Genomic DNA, 15,693 nt, shown 5'->3' on the forward strand with positions numbered 1-15,693 from the left:
AGCAAAAAATGGAAACAACCTAGATGCCCATCAACAGATGAATGGATAAACAAACTATGGTACATACACACAATGGAGTATTATACAAAGACAAAGAACAATGAGGAATCTGTGAAGCATCTCAAAACATGGATGAAACTGGAGGACATTATGCTGAGTGAAATAAGTCAATCACAAATGGACAAATATTGTATGAGACCTCTACTGTATAACTCATGTAAAAGTTTACACACAAAAAGAAATAATCTTTGTTGGTTATGAGGGATGGGAGGGATGGGGGGAACTAAATAGATAAGTGGTAAGTTTGGTGAAGGGTAAGACAGTACACATTACTGGGGAAGCCAGCACAACTGGTACAAGGAAAGGTCACGGAAGCTCCATAGATACTTCTAAACTACCTGAAGGACTGAACTGCTGGGCAGAGGGCCGTGGGGACCATGGTCTCAGGGAACATTTGCTCAATTGGCATAACACAGTTTATAAAGACATTGTTCTACATTCTACCTTGGTGAGTAGCGTCTCGGGTCTTAAAAGCCTGTGAGCAGCCATCTAAGATACTCCACTGGTCTCACCCCTTCGGGAGCGAGGAAGAGCAAAGAGGACAAGATACAAGGAAAAGATTAGTCCAAAGGACTAATGGACCACAGCTACCACGGCCTCCACCAGACTGAGTCCAGTACAACTAGATGGTGCCCGGCTACCACCAATGACTGCTCTAACCGGGGTCACAACACAGGGTCCTGGACAGAGCTGGAAAAGGATGTAGAACAGAATTCTAACTCACAAAAAAGACCAGATTTACTGGCCTGACAGACTGGAGAAACTCCAAGAGTATGGCCCCCGGACACCCTTTTAGCTCAGTGACGAAACCCTTCCTGAAGTTCACCATTGAGCCGGTGATTGGACAGCCTCATAAAACAAAACAGGACTAATAAGGCACAGCAGTCCAGGGACAAGGACTAGAAGGCAGGAGGGGACAGGAAAGCTGGAGATAGGGAACCCGAGGTTGAGAAGGGACAGTGTTGACATGTCATGAGGTTGTTAACCATTGTCATAGGGCAATATGTGTACTAACTGTTTAATAAGAAACTATTTGTTCTGCAAACCTTCATCTAAGGTAAAAAAAAAAAAAAAATTATCTATGTTAGATCAAATTGACAACAGCAACTCATAAGTTTTGATGGGAAGCCTAGGGGGCAGTGAGTTGAAGATAATGGTGACGGAATAATTTGGAAAAGGATAGTGAGAATAGCAGCACAGCTGGAAGAATGTAATCGATGTCACTGAATTGTACATGTAGAAACTTTTGTAATGGTGTAACTTTGGCTATGTATATTTTCACCAAAAAAAAGCCCTTAAGGTCGAGAAGGGAGAGTGTTGACACGTCATGGGGTTCTTAACCAATATCATAAAACAATGTGTGTACTGACTGTTTAATGAGAAACTATTTGTTCTGTAAACATTCATCTAAAGTACAATAAAAAAAATTAAAAAAAAAGTTTCAGCAAAGAAAAAAAATTGAGATGTGCTGTAAGTGTAAAATACACACCAAGTTTTGAAGGCTTAGTACAAAAAAAAGAGTATAAAATATCTCATTAATAATTTTTAATTGATAACATGTTGAAATGATATGTTGGATATATTGGGTTGAATAAAATATAACATTAAAATTTATTTCACTTGTTTCTTATTATTAAATGTGGCTAGTAGAAAATTCAAAATTACAAGTGTGGCTGTTATTTACGACTCATGTTTCTATACGATATCGCTGGTCTAGCCTGTTGGTTTGAGACAAAAAATAGTCACACTTGAAATGGAGAAAAACGTAAACTTTCTTTGACAGGGCCTGTTACAGATTGAATTGTTTCGGCCAAAAAGATACGTCGAAGTCCTAACCCCTGCAGGATTAAGGTGGCTTTTATTGGGGAAATAGTGGTTTTCTTCGCAGATGTTATCAGTTAAGTTAAGGAAGTCATAAGGGGATAGAGTGGGTCCTAATCTTAATCCCATCTGAGTGGTGTCTTATAAAATAGGTCAGACACGGAAACAGAGTCACACACACGGGAGAAGACAGATGACATGTGACAACAGAGGCACAAAGGAATCTATCGGCAGCAAAGGAAAGCCGAGGATTGCCAGCAGCACCAGAAACTAGAAAAAGGGCATGGAACAGTTCCTCTCTCAACATCCTCAAAGGAATCAACAGGGCCAATAGCCTAATTTGGACTTCTACCTTCCAGAACTGTGAGAAAATAACTTTCTGTTCTTTAAAGCCCCTCACTTTGTGGTATTTTATTATAGCATCGCTAGGCAACTAAGAGAGGGCCACACTCACCAATCCTCACATTGGAAAATAAATTCAACGAATATTGACCAAGTGCCTTTTGGTAATTTCCAAAGATGGCTGCCACATTTCTTCCCCTCCCTATGTAAGTATGTCACTCCTGGCATCAAGAAGTGAAGCCCATTTCGCCTTCCTTTGAATCTGGGCTGGCCTTGTAACCTGTTTTGACCAGTAGAATATGGTAGAAGTCACACTATGCCAGTTTTGGGTGTCCCTTTTAAGAGGTTTGGCAGCTTCCACTTTTGCTCTTGGAGGCCAACTGCCATGCTATAAAGAAGCTTTGGCTAGAATGCTGAATGGAGAGAGAGGTCAGCCAGGTGGAGGAACACCTAAAGGCCAGACATGTGAGTGAAACTTTCTGAAACCCTCCAGCACAGCCAAAGTGGCCAGCTGAATGCAGCTGAATGAGTGAACCCAGCCAACAACACCATGTGGAGCAGACAAATTACCTGGCCAAACACAGCCCAAGTTGCAGAACCATGAGAACTAACAAATCATTATTATTTTAAGCCACTGAGTTTTGAAGTGGTATGTTACATATCTGTAGATAATTAAAGCATAAAAGGCCTGGCGATCTACTTCCAAAAATCAACCAATGAAAACCCTATGAATCACAACAGCCCGATCTGTAACTGATCATGGGGATGGTGCAGGACGAGGCAGTGTTTCATTCTGCTGTGCATGGGGTCGCTGTGAGTGGGGGGCCAACTTGACAGCAGCTAACAACAGTCTGTATGAAAGACTCTGGGATAGACAGACCCCAGGACCAAAGTAACCAAGAATGTTTTCTGCCCTTAACGAACTTAGAGTCTAAAGGAGGACATCACACAAGTGTATACAAAAATAACTTTAGCAATGACTATTGGCGCCCAGGGTATGGATATTTTAAGTTTAATATTGCAGTCATTGTTGAGGAAGACCTCACACTGCTGGGAACCAGGTCTCTTCTCAGGCTAACGGTTGCTAGCTCAGCTATCCCTGCAGGCTTACAGCAGGCCCTGGAAATTCAGACTTCACTTTTTGGTGGCTGCCTCCATCTATTGGATACCTGGAGGACCTTTCCCTCCCACCAGAGCCTAATGAGGACGAAGGCAGCCACTCCAGCTGTAGTAGTTTCCTAACAAATTAACACAAGCTGAGTGGCTTAAAACAACAGAAATGTATTCTCTCAGTTGTGGAGGTTAGAAGTCCAAAATCAAGGTGTTGGCTGGGCTGTGTTCTCTCTGAAGACTTTAGGGGAGAATCTTTCTCTTAGCTTCCAGCATTGCAGACAATCCTTAGGATTCCTTGGCTTGTAGAAGCATCAGTCCAATCTCTGTATCCATTGTCACATGGTGTTCTCTCTGTGTTTCTATGTCTGTTCTCTTCTTACAAGGACACAAGTTACACTGGATTAAAGATCCACTCTACTCCGGTAAGGAGTCTCTGGGTGGCACAAATGGTTAAGCACTTGACTACTAACTGAAAGATTTGAGGTTCCAACCCACTACAGATGCCTCAGAAAAAAGGCCTGGCAACCTGCTTCTGAAAGATCACAACCTTGAAAACTCTATGAAGCACAGTTCTACTCTGCACACGTGGGGTTGCCATGAGTCAGAATTGACTCCACGGCAACCGGTTTTTTTGTTTGTTTGTTTGTTTGCTACTCCGGTATGACTTCATCTTAACTAATTAAATCTGCAATGACCCTTTTTCCAAATAAGGCCAGTTTTGAGATTCTGGGAAGGACATGAATTTTGGAGGGACACTATCCAGCCCAGTTCACCAGACTTCCTAACTTTGCCCTGAATGTCATAAATAAGAGTATGTAGGGGCTTTTAAACTCAACTTTTCTTTCTGAGGATGAGACTCAACTCCCTTCTTTCCTTTCTAGCTCTATCTATATCAAGGATTCTCTGGGCCATTTTTTTTCCATCATGGTCCCACTGCTCAGCTTGAAGGTGCCATCCAGGCACAACAATAGGTGCCTCTTTGTCTCCAGTTGGCTATTTGCATATCTGTGGCTCGCTTGCCCAGGCAGCACCCACTTTATTACGCATGTGCCCAGTGTGGGCTCAGAGTCCCTCATTTACATGTTCCCACAATAGTAAATGGCTTACGAGCTTTTGAAATACAGTGGCTGAACAGTGAGTAAGTCAGCCCTTAAAGATTTGGACTTGGAGCAATTCTGAGCTCTAAACCTTTAGCTATCAGCACCCTGGACCATCACTGAAAGTAGAGGCGGAATGAGAAGACCTAGGACTGAAGCTTTGCTGGCCACTTTCTGCTCAGGACTTCATCAGTAACCCAGGGAGAGAGGTCTTAAAACCAAACCCACAAAACAGAGTCAATATTTAGGTTCTAAATAGAGTCCATACATAAGATAAACATCACATATAGTCAAAAATTATTCTTAAACATCCTCTAATGCCTGTGAACTCTAGATAGTAATTCTTATAGTCATTGAAAGTTTAAGACTGTTGAGTAACAAATGAAAGGGAGCATCAAAAGTCAAGTCTACATGTTGATGTCTATTTTTAAAGCATTTTGCCTTTAAGATAACTGCTGAATCCCCAGCCACAGTTATTATTATTCTTCACACATCCCTGTTAGGGAATGTTACTATAATAATAATAATAGCCGATGTTAATTGCATACTCACCCTAGTGGGGCACTGTTCTAATTACCTTGCATGTTTTAGCTCATGTAATCTTTACTATGATAGGAATCATTATCTCCATTTTGCGGAAGAGGAAATTGAGGCACACAGAGGTTATGGAAATTGTCAGAGGTTTCTCACTAAAATGTGACTACTCACAGGATGAGGTGCGAAGGAAATGTAGGGCCTCAGTAAATAGAACTGAGAGATGGATGGGGAAGGGTATTTGAGGTGAAAGGCACCACATGAGCTAAGGAATAGAGGAAGGAAAATGAAGGGCAGGTATGAGGAATGTTCTATTGTAACTGGAGCAAAGCATGAGTAAAATCCCATACAGGAATCTAAGGCTGGATAACCAGATTAGAATGAAATCATGGCAGAGTCATAGAACTTGAGATCTGGAAGGACCTTTTTAGCTCACATCTCTCATTAGAATGCTAAATAACAAGATCACATCTCAAAGAGCTTTAGTGGGTTGTCAAGACTACACAGTGAGTAAGTAGCAGAGATGCGGGCTAATGTTCCTGTCTCCAGACTCTCTTCCCCATCTCTTTTTCTCTGCACTGCGATGCCTCCTTTGAGTTGCACACGGGATACCAGTGGAGTTGGTGAGGGGATAGAATGCCCCTGTTTGTTACCCAGTTACATTCCCTGCTTTCCATCTCTAGACACGGCATAATATCAGTGCTGGCCCCAAACAGCCAGTACTGGCGCCATGACACATGCCCATCTGTCCTGGTCCTATGCTGTCAAGCACCCCGAGGGAGGGCTGTTCCCAAAAGCAGGCCAGGAGTCAAGTGGGGCAAGGGGCATTCTTCTAGGTTGACCAGCACTGACCGCTTCCTCTCTTGGCATGAGTTTAGGATTTTCCCTTCTCCTCCCTGCTGCATTTCCTGCTCAAAGTAACTTTTTTCCTAGGTTAACTCAGTGGCTCTTTAATTCAGACAAAATGAGAGATGCTGAGAAAAATTATATCTATGTGGTCAGAGTTATTCTGGCCTGTAGTTCACACTACAGAGCATCAGATAATTGCCTAATCATGCACTTCACCCACGCTGCCTCATCCCAAGACCCTTAGAAGGCATTATTTGAGTGTTTTGTATACATTGTTCAGAGGTTCTCTTAGTCAAGTTCAAATTTGCACCTTCTTGATGGCAGCGTTGTGAATCTTGCACAAACATTGGCCACTTTGTGCAAAATGCCAGACCATAATATGCTCACATCTCTCTACATTTTCTACTGCTTGCCTTCACACCTACTCTTCCAACCTACTTGTCTTCCCTACTGCAAATCCTCTGCTACAATCAAGCTGCTCTCTTGATTATTCTCTAAACCTGCCTTGTGTTTTTCCACCTTGGAAACTTTGCCCCCACCACCTGCCCCTGTTGAACGTTCTCCCCACTTTTTTCCATCTAGCCAAATCAGATTCATTTCACTCTTATTGAACACCAACTGTAGGTCGGCACTGGGCCAGGCCTTTTACATGCGTTATCTCATCCTGCAAGGCCCAGCATAAATTTCTTCTTATCTGTGAAGCTTTCTGGGACTACCCCAACTGGAAGTGGCCACTTCCTCCTTTCTCTACACTTATTGTCTGTACTACTCATTTGGCACTTAATACATCCTAATGCTTTATGATTAATCATTCAATCACTCATTTAATTATTTTAACAGGTGCTCATTGAGTGAATATTATTGGAGCCCTGGTGGTGCAGTGGTTAAGAGCTCAGCTGCTAACCAAAAGGTTGGCAGTTCGAATTCACCAGCTGCTCCTTGGAAACTCTATGGGTCAGTTCTACTCTGTCCTATAATGTCACTGTGAGTCGGAATTGACTCAACGGCAATGGGTATTATTTTCTGTACACTGTAGTAGATGCTGGAGATACCAAGATGAAGAAGACACCTTGGTTGTCCCCAAGAAATTCATTCTTGTGGTGAAAACAGACACATAAAGAGGTGCTTATCACACAACATGGCAAGCACAGGTAACACTCCAGAAGGGCAGTGAGAGGTCAGGGAAGGCTTCTTGCATGATTTCTGCTGAGGCTGAGTCCTGATGAATGCGTAGAAGTCAGCCAGGTAAAGGTGGGGAGAAAGAGTATTTTAGAGAGGGACTAGAAGGGGCTCAGAGTCCCTGAGTGGCACAAGTGGTTAAGTACTGGACTACTAGCTGAAAGGATGGTGTTTTGAACCCTTCCAGGGGTGCCTTGGAAGACAGGACTGGCAATCTGCTTCTGAAAGGTCACAGCCTTGCAAACCCTATGGAGCAGCTCTAGTCTGCACACATGGGGTCGCATGAGTTTGAATCCATTCAGTGGCAACTAACATCAACAGAAGGGGTCCAGAGCCGAGGAGCAGCCTAGTGTGTGCAAGGGGATGACGGAAGCATCTTGTTGCTGGAGCAGAGAAGGCTGCTGAAAGCATAGACTATGAAGATAAAATTGGAGGGCCTGAAAGAGCCTTGAACACCAGGCTTTGGAGTCTGGATCTAACCTAGGGTGGGTCATGGTGTGCCACTGAAGAGTTTTAAGCAATGAATTGACTCAAGATTTATGGTTCTAGAAGAGATTTGAGGCAGGGAGCTGTGGAGAGACTACAGGAGTAACCCAAGGAAAGAGACAGGAGGGCAGTAATGCCCCAGGAATGAAGAGAATAGATTTAAGAAATAGATACTGGATGTAAAATCATGCCACAGTCATTCTCTGGGGGCCTCAAAAAACAATTACAGTACAACGTGTAGAACCCACAATGGAGATTTGCAAAAGTGCTGTGAGAGTACAGGGGAGATGGTGGCTGACACCACCTGAAAAAAAGTGGGACATGCCATGGATTTGTCGTTCTTACAACCTGTATATGTGCGTGTCTGTGTGATACCTTATCTCCTAGATTGCAGGCTTGTATTTGTTTCTTAGGGCTTCCTAACAAAATAGTACAAAATGGAGAACTTAAAATAACAGGAATGTATTGTCTCACGGTTCTGGAGGCTGAAAGTCCAAATTCAAGGTGTCAGCAGTCCATGTTGTCTCTGAAGGCTCCAGGGGACAACTCCTCTTTCCTTGTTCCTAGCTTTTGGTGGTTCCTGGCAATCCTTGGCATTCTTTGGCTTGTGTAGTTGCATCACTCCGATCTCTGCGTCCGTCTTCACATGACTGTCTTCCCTGTATATCTCTCTGTCTCGTCTCCTCTTTTTATAAGGACAACACTCATATTTCACTGAGACCCACCCTACTCTACTATGACCTTGTGTTAACTAATAACATCATCAAAGATCTTATTTCCACACAAGGTCACATTCACAGGAACCGAGGGTTAGGATTTCAACATATCTTTTGAGGGGACAAAATTCAATCCATAACAAGGCTCATTGAGGTCAGATCCTGAAAAAGCAAAAGTGCATCAGCTCTTGTGACAAGTCAAGCCTCTACTCTCCTTATTAGAAGATGATAGATTGCATCCCAGCAAACCATGTTCTGCAGCAGTCAGGCCAGGAATTTCTACAGGAGGGTAGGACAGGGAAGAAGTATCAAGTCGTGTTCCCAACGGGCCATGAAGATGATGCCCAGAGCACAGAACTAGAGCCAGGCAAGGCTGAGTTCCCATCTTCACTCGTTCATTAGCCCCTGGCATAATCTCGGGTACTTATATAACTTAAACTATCTTAGTTCCTTATCTATAAAATGAGGATAATATTACTCATCTCACTAGGCTGATGTCAGGATTGTGTAAAATAGTAGGTGGAAATCTCTAGGCAAGTATCTAGTGCCTAGGTCAGATGGTAATTCTGTGTTTAACTTTCTGAGGAACCATCAAACTGTTTTCCACAGAAGCCGCATCATTTTATATTCCCACCAGCAGTGCAAGTGGGTTCCAATTTCTCCACATCCTTGCCAATGCTTGTTATTTTCCTTTTCTTTTCTTTCTTTTTTAAACCAGAACCATCCTAGTGGGTGTGAAGTGGTATCTCATTGTAGTTTTGATTTGCATTTCCTTAATGACTAATGGTGTAGAGCATTTTTTTCATGTGTTTATTGGAGTTTGTATATCCTCTTTGGAGAAATGTCTATTCAAATCTTTTGACTTTCTAAAAATTGGGTTATTTATTTTTTTTTTTGTTTTTCTTACTTCATCTCCGTCATTGTTTGAATTATGTCCCCCCAAAAATATGTGTATCAATTTCACTAGGCCATGATTCCTGGTACTGTGTGATTTTCCTGTATGTTGTAAACCTGCCTCTATGATGTTAATGAGGGAGGATGGGTGGCAGTTGTGTTGGTAAGGCAGGACCTGATCTACAAGACTGGATTGTGTCCTGAGGCAATCTCTTGAGATATAAAAGACAGAAGTGAGCAGTGAGACAGGGGGATCTCATACCATCAAGAAAGCAGTGCCGGGAGCAGAGCGCGTCCTTTGGGCTGGGGTCCATGCACCGAGAAGCTCCTAGTCCGGGGGAACATTGATGAGAAGGCCAACAGAGAGAAAGTCTTCTCCTGGAGCTGATGCCCTGAATTTGCCCCTACTTTGACTATGAGGAAATAAACTTCTGTTCATTAAAACCATCCACTTGTGGTATTTCTGTTGTAGCAGCACTAGATGACGAAGACAATCTCATCCCTCTTTCTCACTTTGTCACTGCTCCAGCCACACTGGTCTCCTTTCAGTTCTTCAAACATCCCACCCACCCTAATCTTGATTTGCGGGCTTCATGTATACTGTTTTCATGGAAGGCTTTTACTGCCACTCTTCATTTAGGTAACTGACAACTCCAACTGATTCTTCAAGTCTCAATTTAAATGTTCTTTCTTCAGAAAGATCTTTCCTGATCTTCTATTATAAACTAGACCCTCCTTCATAGCACTTATCATAATTTGCAAATATATACTTATTTGCGTGACTGTTTAATGTGTTCCCCCCACCCCCACCCCCACCCCAACACACACACACCATTCTATTGTCCAACACTGCATCCCCGGAGCCTAGCACAGAGCTTGGTCCATAGAACACAGTAGGTATTTGTTGAATGAATGTGGTAAAGGCTGTGAAAGTGATACAAACCAAGGGCTCAGAGAGTTCAAAGGAGGAGCAATGACCTCTGAATGGTGGTTTACGTAAGACTTCAAAAAAGATAAAGCATTTGATTGATGCTTTGAAAAATGGGTGGGATAGAACAAGCAGAGGCGAGTGGAGCTGAAAGAATAAGTGGAAGGAGAGGCTGTCCAGGTGGATTGGCAGCCTGGTTGGAGAAACCTAGGTGGTGTCTGAAAAATGATGAGTAACCAGGATGTCTGGAATGTAGGGCCTGGGAAGAGGAGGAGGAGGATGACAAAGGCAAGAGGTGACTTCAGGATCAATTCTTAAATCTCCAGGAGGTGGTAATGGGGTTTACTGTATATACCTGATGGCCAAGAGGCTTCCCTTGAACAAGATGGCCCTTCTCTTTCTATAATGCAGATACCTGGGATTTTTCACAAAAATTTGTTGCCCTCTATTTGCTCTCTTCCACACCTTCTAGCCTCCGCTACTACCTGCCCCAGCCACACATCAGGCACCCGGCTGGCAGGTGTGGGCCAATTCCTATTTGCAGTGGAAATGGAAAACTGCTTCTTCTGTGATTCTGATTGTTTCATCTAGTTCCACATTAAGAAACTTGGGACTTTGAACAATTTATATGGGGAAAAAAATAGGCACATTTCAAATAATTCGTCTATGGGCACTACTTGTCTCATGTTTGAATCATGTCTACGTGGGAACCCTCTTGACTCACTACTGTGGTTGGTTAAAAAAAAAAGAAACTCTTTCAGCTGCACACATGGCTTTCTGAGCCTGTGACCCACTGTTGAAAACATGTGTAGCTCCTCTATTCAATAGATTATAGTTTTAGAGGGATATTTATTCAGTGCTTACTATGTGCCAATCACCAGGTCAGGTTTTTTTCCTTGTATTACCTCATTTAGTCCTCACACTCCATCTGGGAAGCATTATGATCTTTCTTCTAGATAAGGAAACTGAAGCTCAGAGGGATTAAGCAGCTTGCCCTAGGTCACACAGCTTGTAGGTGGTGAGACCTGAATTTGAACTGAGGTCTGTCTGGATGCTCTCAGCGATGATTGTGGCATGCAGCTTTTTCAAAGATAAGGCATATTGACTTGGTTTTTGTAAACCACCAAGGCTACTTTTTAAAGTTTTATTTTGAAATACTTATGGATTCATAGGAAATTGCAAAAAAAATTGCATCTTTCATCCAGTTTCCCCCAAAGACAACATCTTGCATAACTTCAGTACAATATCAAAACCAGAACATTGACACTGGTACAATGCACAGTTTATTCAGATTTCGCTAGTTTTGTCATCAAGGTTACTTTTAAAGTTGAAGTTCTCAGTTTAAAAAGAAAAAAAAAAGCCAAACCTCTGGAAGGTTCTTTGGAGCCCTGTCCACCCTGAGTGCTTTGATACTCACTGAAGTCCTATGCTTCCTCAAACAGCTGGTCTGAAGAGGAAGTGAATCAACATACACAGACATATCCATTTTTGCTGTTACGAGATCCAAAGAAATGCTATATTCCCAAGGGAACTCATTTAATACACGCCCCTTCAACATGGAAAGGACTCCTAGCGGTGAAAACAGAAATGAAATCCTGTGTTAAGAGCTACCTGGTGAGGCTCCCTGAGTCTGGTTGTTTGGAGGCCTCTACAATCCCTTGGGGCTGGCTGAGGCCTGGCTCAGCCAAAATGTCTCTTTGTCCCTATTGTCTGTCTCCTGGCAGCTGATGTGAAGTGATAAGCAGGAGAGATAAAACAGGTGGGTGTCTGAATCACTGCACGCCCATCAGGAGGTTTGGGACTGTGAACCTGCCTGAATAGCTGGCAGCCAACCAGGCCATTTTAATCTGGAAAAACTCCCCCCCCCCCAGGACAGTGCAAACAAGCGTTTGGGAACCTGGCTGAGGGAACAATCGCGGGAAATGGACGCCTAAGCTTGGGCATTAAGGCCCTGCCACCTGCACTCTTTTGCACTGTTATTCCTGGCGAAAACAGATATTTGCTGTCCTTCAGACAGACTCTGTGGGAAGAGGTGCAAATGAAGCTTGGAAATTAAAAGGAAGTAGTATAGATGAAGAGAGAAGTGATAGAAGATTGTTTTCCCAGCTTCAGAAATTCAGTTGTAAATGATTCTGAGAACTGCCTCCCTAGATGTAGAATAGTTGCCATCCTAGTAACTATGACAACTCCTTCACCACCAGACCGAATGTTGAAGCCACTTGGGGGCTATTTCCTTGCCAAATTGATTTCACTTCTGAAGTTTAGAGATCTTGGGATCTTGTGTTATGTAGGCCAACGTTCACTATCCTTTGGGGTGGCCATCAGGACACCTGAGCCCTGGCATTGCTCATCTCTCCAGGCAAATCTGATCACTAGTCTTTGACGCTGTGACAGTAGAGAATCTGGTTAGACTGACACAGTTCATTCTTAGTGGTTTCTAGAGATGACTGTTTCTTTTGCCAAATGCTCAGAGCTCTCAAAAAAAAAAAAGTTTGTTTCAGAATCTATCTCAGAATTGACTGGCCCAAGCTGTGTGAAATTCACCTTCTTTCTGCTTTTAATACCTAAGTGGTATCTTACCATATTTATAATCTTAATACTTCTTCCATTCTCAATAATTTCTCCAAGGGGGAGGAGGGGAAATGTTTGAAAGTTAAATCAGTACCAGTCCCATCATTCTAAAAAAACAAACTGAACTAAAACTTAGCTGTACTCCATTCAGGAGATATTTCCGACTGGTTCTTAGTACTGTTAAAAATATAATTATGTATTAATTCCAAAGAATAACATAATATTTGATAGCTCTATAATTTAATAAACAACTTGCAGATTGGAGAAATGTTTCCTCATATGAGAGGAAACTGCTTCTAGAGAATTAAGAATTAACACAGACTTAAATAACTTTTGCTTAAAGAATAGTTTTCCATGGTGATAAAGTATTTAATGGCTACTGAGTTAACCTACAGTACGAGTTGTAGGATGACATCAAAGACATCTTACATGAAGAAAACAAAATGTCATTAAAAAGACAGGAAAGAAAGAAAAGACCAAGATGGATGTCAGAAGAGACTGAAACTTGCTCTTGAACATAGAGTAGCTAAAGTGAACGGAAGAAATGATGAAGTAAAAGAGCTGAACAGAAGATTTCAAAGGGTGACTTGAGAAGACAAAGTATTATAATAAAATGTGCAAAAGTCCAGGAGTTAGAAAACCAAAAGGGAAGAACATGCTCAGTATTTCTCAAACTTAAAGACCTGAAGAAAAACTCAAGCCTCAAGTTGCAGTTTTGAAGGATTCTATGGGCAAAATATTGAACGACGCAGGAAGCATCAAAAGAAGATGGGAAGGAATACACGGAGTCACTGTATCAAAAAAAATTGGTCGACGTTCAATCATTGCTGGAGGTAGCATATGATCAAGAACCAATGCTACTGAAGGAAAAATTCCAAGCTGCACTGAAGGCATTGGAGAAAAACAAGGCTCCAGGAATTGACAGAATACCAATTGAAATGTTTTAACAAACAGATGCAAAGCTGGAGTTGCTCACTTGTCTATGCTAAAAAAATTGGAAGATAGCTGCCTGGCCAACAGACTGGGAGAGATCCATATTTGTGTCCATTCCAAAGAAAGGTGACTCAATAAAATGTGGAAATTATCAAACAATATCATTAACATCGCATGCAAGTAAAATTTTCCTGAAGATAATTCAAAAACTGTTGCAGCAGTACATAGGCAGGGAACTGCCAGAAATTCAAGCCAGATTCAGAAGAGGGCATGGAATGAGGGATATCATTGCTGATGTCAGATGGATCCTGGCTGAAAGCAGAGAATACCAGAAAGATGTTTATCTAAGCTTTATTAACTATGCAAAGGCTTTTGACTGTGTGGATCATAACAAATTATGGATAACATTGCAAAGAACGGGAATTCCAGAACACTTAATTGTGCTCATGCGGAACATGTACATAGATCAAGAGGCAGTCGTTTGAACAGAACAAGCGGATACTGCGTGGCTTAAAATCAGGAAAGGTGTGTCAGGGTTGTATCCTTTCACCGTACTTATTCAATCTGTATGCTGAGCAAATAATCCGAGAAGCTGGACTATATGAAGAATGTGGTATCAGGATTGGAGGGAGACTCATTAACAACCTGAGCTATGTGGATGACACAACCTTGCTTGCTGAAAGTGAAGAGGACTTAAAGCACTAACTGATGAAAATCAAAGACCACAGCCTTCAGTATGGATTACCCCTCAACATAAAGAAAACAAAAATGCTCTCAACTGGACCAATAAACAACATCATGATAATGGAGAAAAGATTGAAATTTCAAGGATGTCATTTTACTTGGCTCCACAATCAATGCCCACACAAGCAGCAGCCAAGAAATCAAACAACTTATTGCATTGGGTAAATCTGCTGCAAATGACTTTTTTAAAGAGTTAAAAACAAAGATGTCACCTTAAGGGTTAAGGTGCACCTGACCCAAACCATGATATTTTCAATCACCTCATATGTATGTGAAAGCTGGACAATGAATAAGGAAGATCAGAGAAGAATTGATGCCTTTGAATTATGATGTTGAGAAAGAATATTAATATATAATGGATTGCCAAAAGAAAGAACAAGTCTGCCTTGGAAGAAGTACAGCCAGAATGCTTATTAGAAGCAAGGATAGGGAGACTTCATCTCATGTACTTTGGGCATGTTATCAGGAAGGATCAGTCCCTGGAGAAGGACATAATGCTTGGTAAGGCAGAGGGTCAGCAAAAAAGAAAAAAGATCCTCAACAAGATGGATTGACACAGTGGCTGCAACAATGAGCTCAAGCATAGCAAGGACTGTGAGGATGGTGCAGAATCAGGCAGTGTTTCATCCTGCTGTATGTAGGGTCACAATGAGTCAGAATTGACTTGATGGCACCTAACAACAACAATAAGAGTTAACATTAAAAGGTAACCTCATGGAAGATTCATCCTTCCACCCACCTGCAGTCCTGAGACCTCCAGAAATTCAAATTAAAGAAGCCTAAGTCTTTTTCATTTAATCACAGGTTAATGGTTTTGCTATGGTCTGCTCTTTGGAACAGCCATTTTGGGTGAGAAAGGAAAAAAAACCGCTTGCAGATTAATTTTGGGTAGGAACTTCTATGTTTGTGGATAAGAAAAGCCTTCTTGAAATAAAAGTAAAATATCTATTTTTAATATAAATTTGATTTCACAGTCCAAACAAAAGAGGAAACTGATGCTGGCAATGTTCTACTGCATTCTCGACAGACATATTACACCCACATTAGCTGTAAATGGCTCCTTCTCCTCAGATCTCAGATTCACAGAAAAGGGAGAGTTACACTAGAAACCCTGAAGAACAACTGTTGGTGGCTGAAAGATGACCCAAGAAAATCAAAGAAGCTGTGTAAATGAGATCACAGCCCTGCTGGAGAGAGTTCCTTTGACTGCATCCAACCCAACAACACCTTTCAGACAAAAACACCTGGGGTAGCTGGACTCAAGAAGGTCCTAGCCCATGGTCTCGGGGAACATCTAGCTCAATTGGCATAAAACAGTTTGTAAAGGCAATGTTCTACATTCTACCTTGGTGAGTAGCGTCTGGGGTCTTAAAAGCCTGTGAGCAGCCATCTAAGATACTCCACTGGTCTCATCCCTTCGGGAGCA

This window comes from Trichechus manatus, unplaced genomic scaffold (genome assembly GCF_000243295.1).
Source record: "Trichechus manatus latirostris isolate Lorelei unplaced genomic scaffold, TriManLat1.0 scaffold00006, whole genome shotgun sequence".
In the NCBI taxonomy this organism is placed as follows: domain Eukaryota; kingdom Metazoa; phylum Chordata; class Mammalia; order Sirenia; family Trichechidae; genus Trichechus; species Trichechus manatus.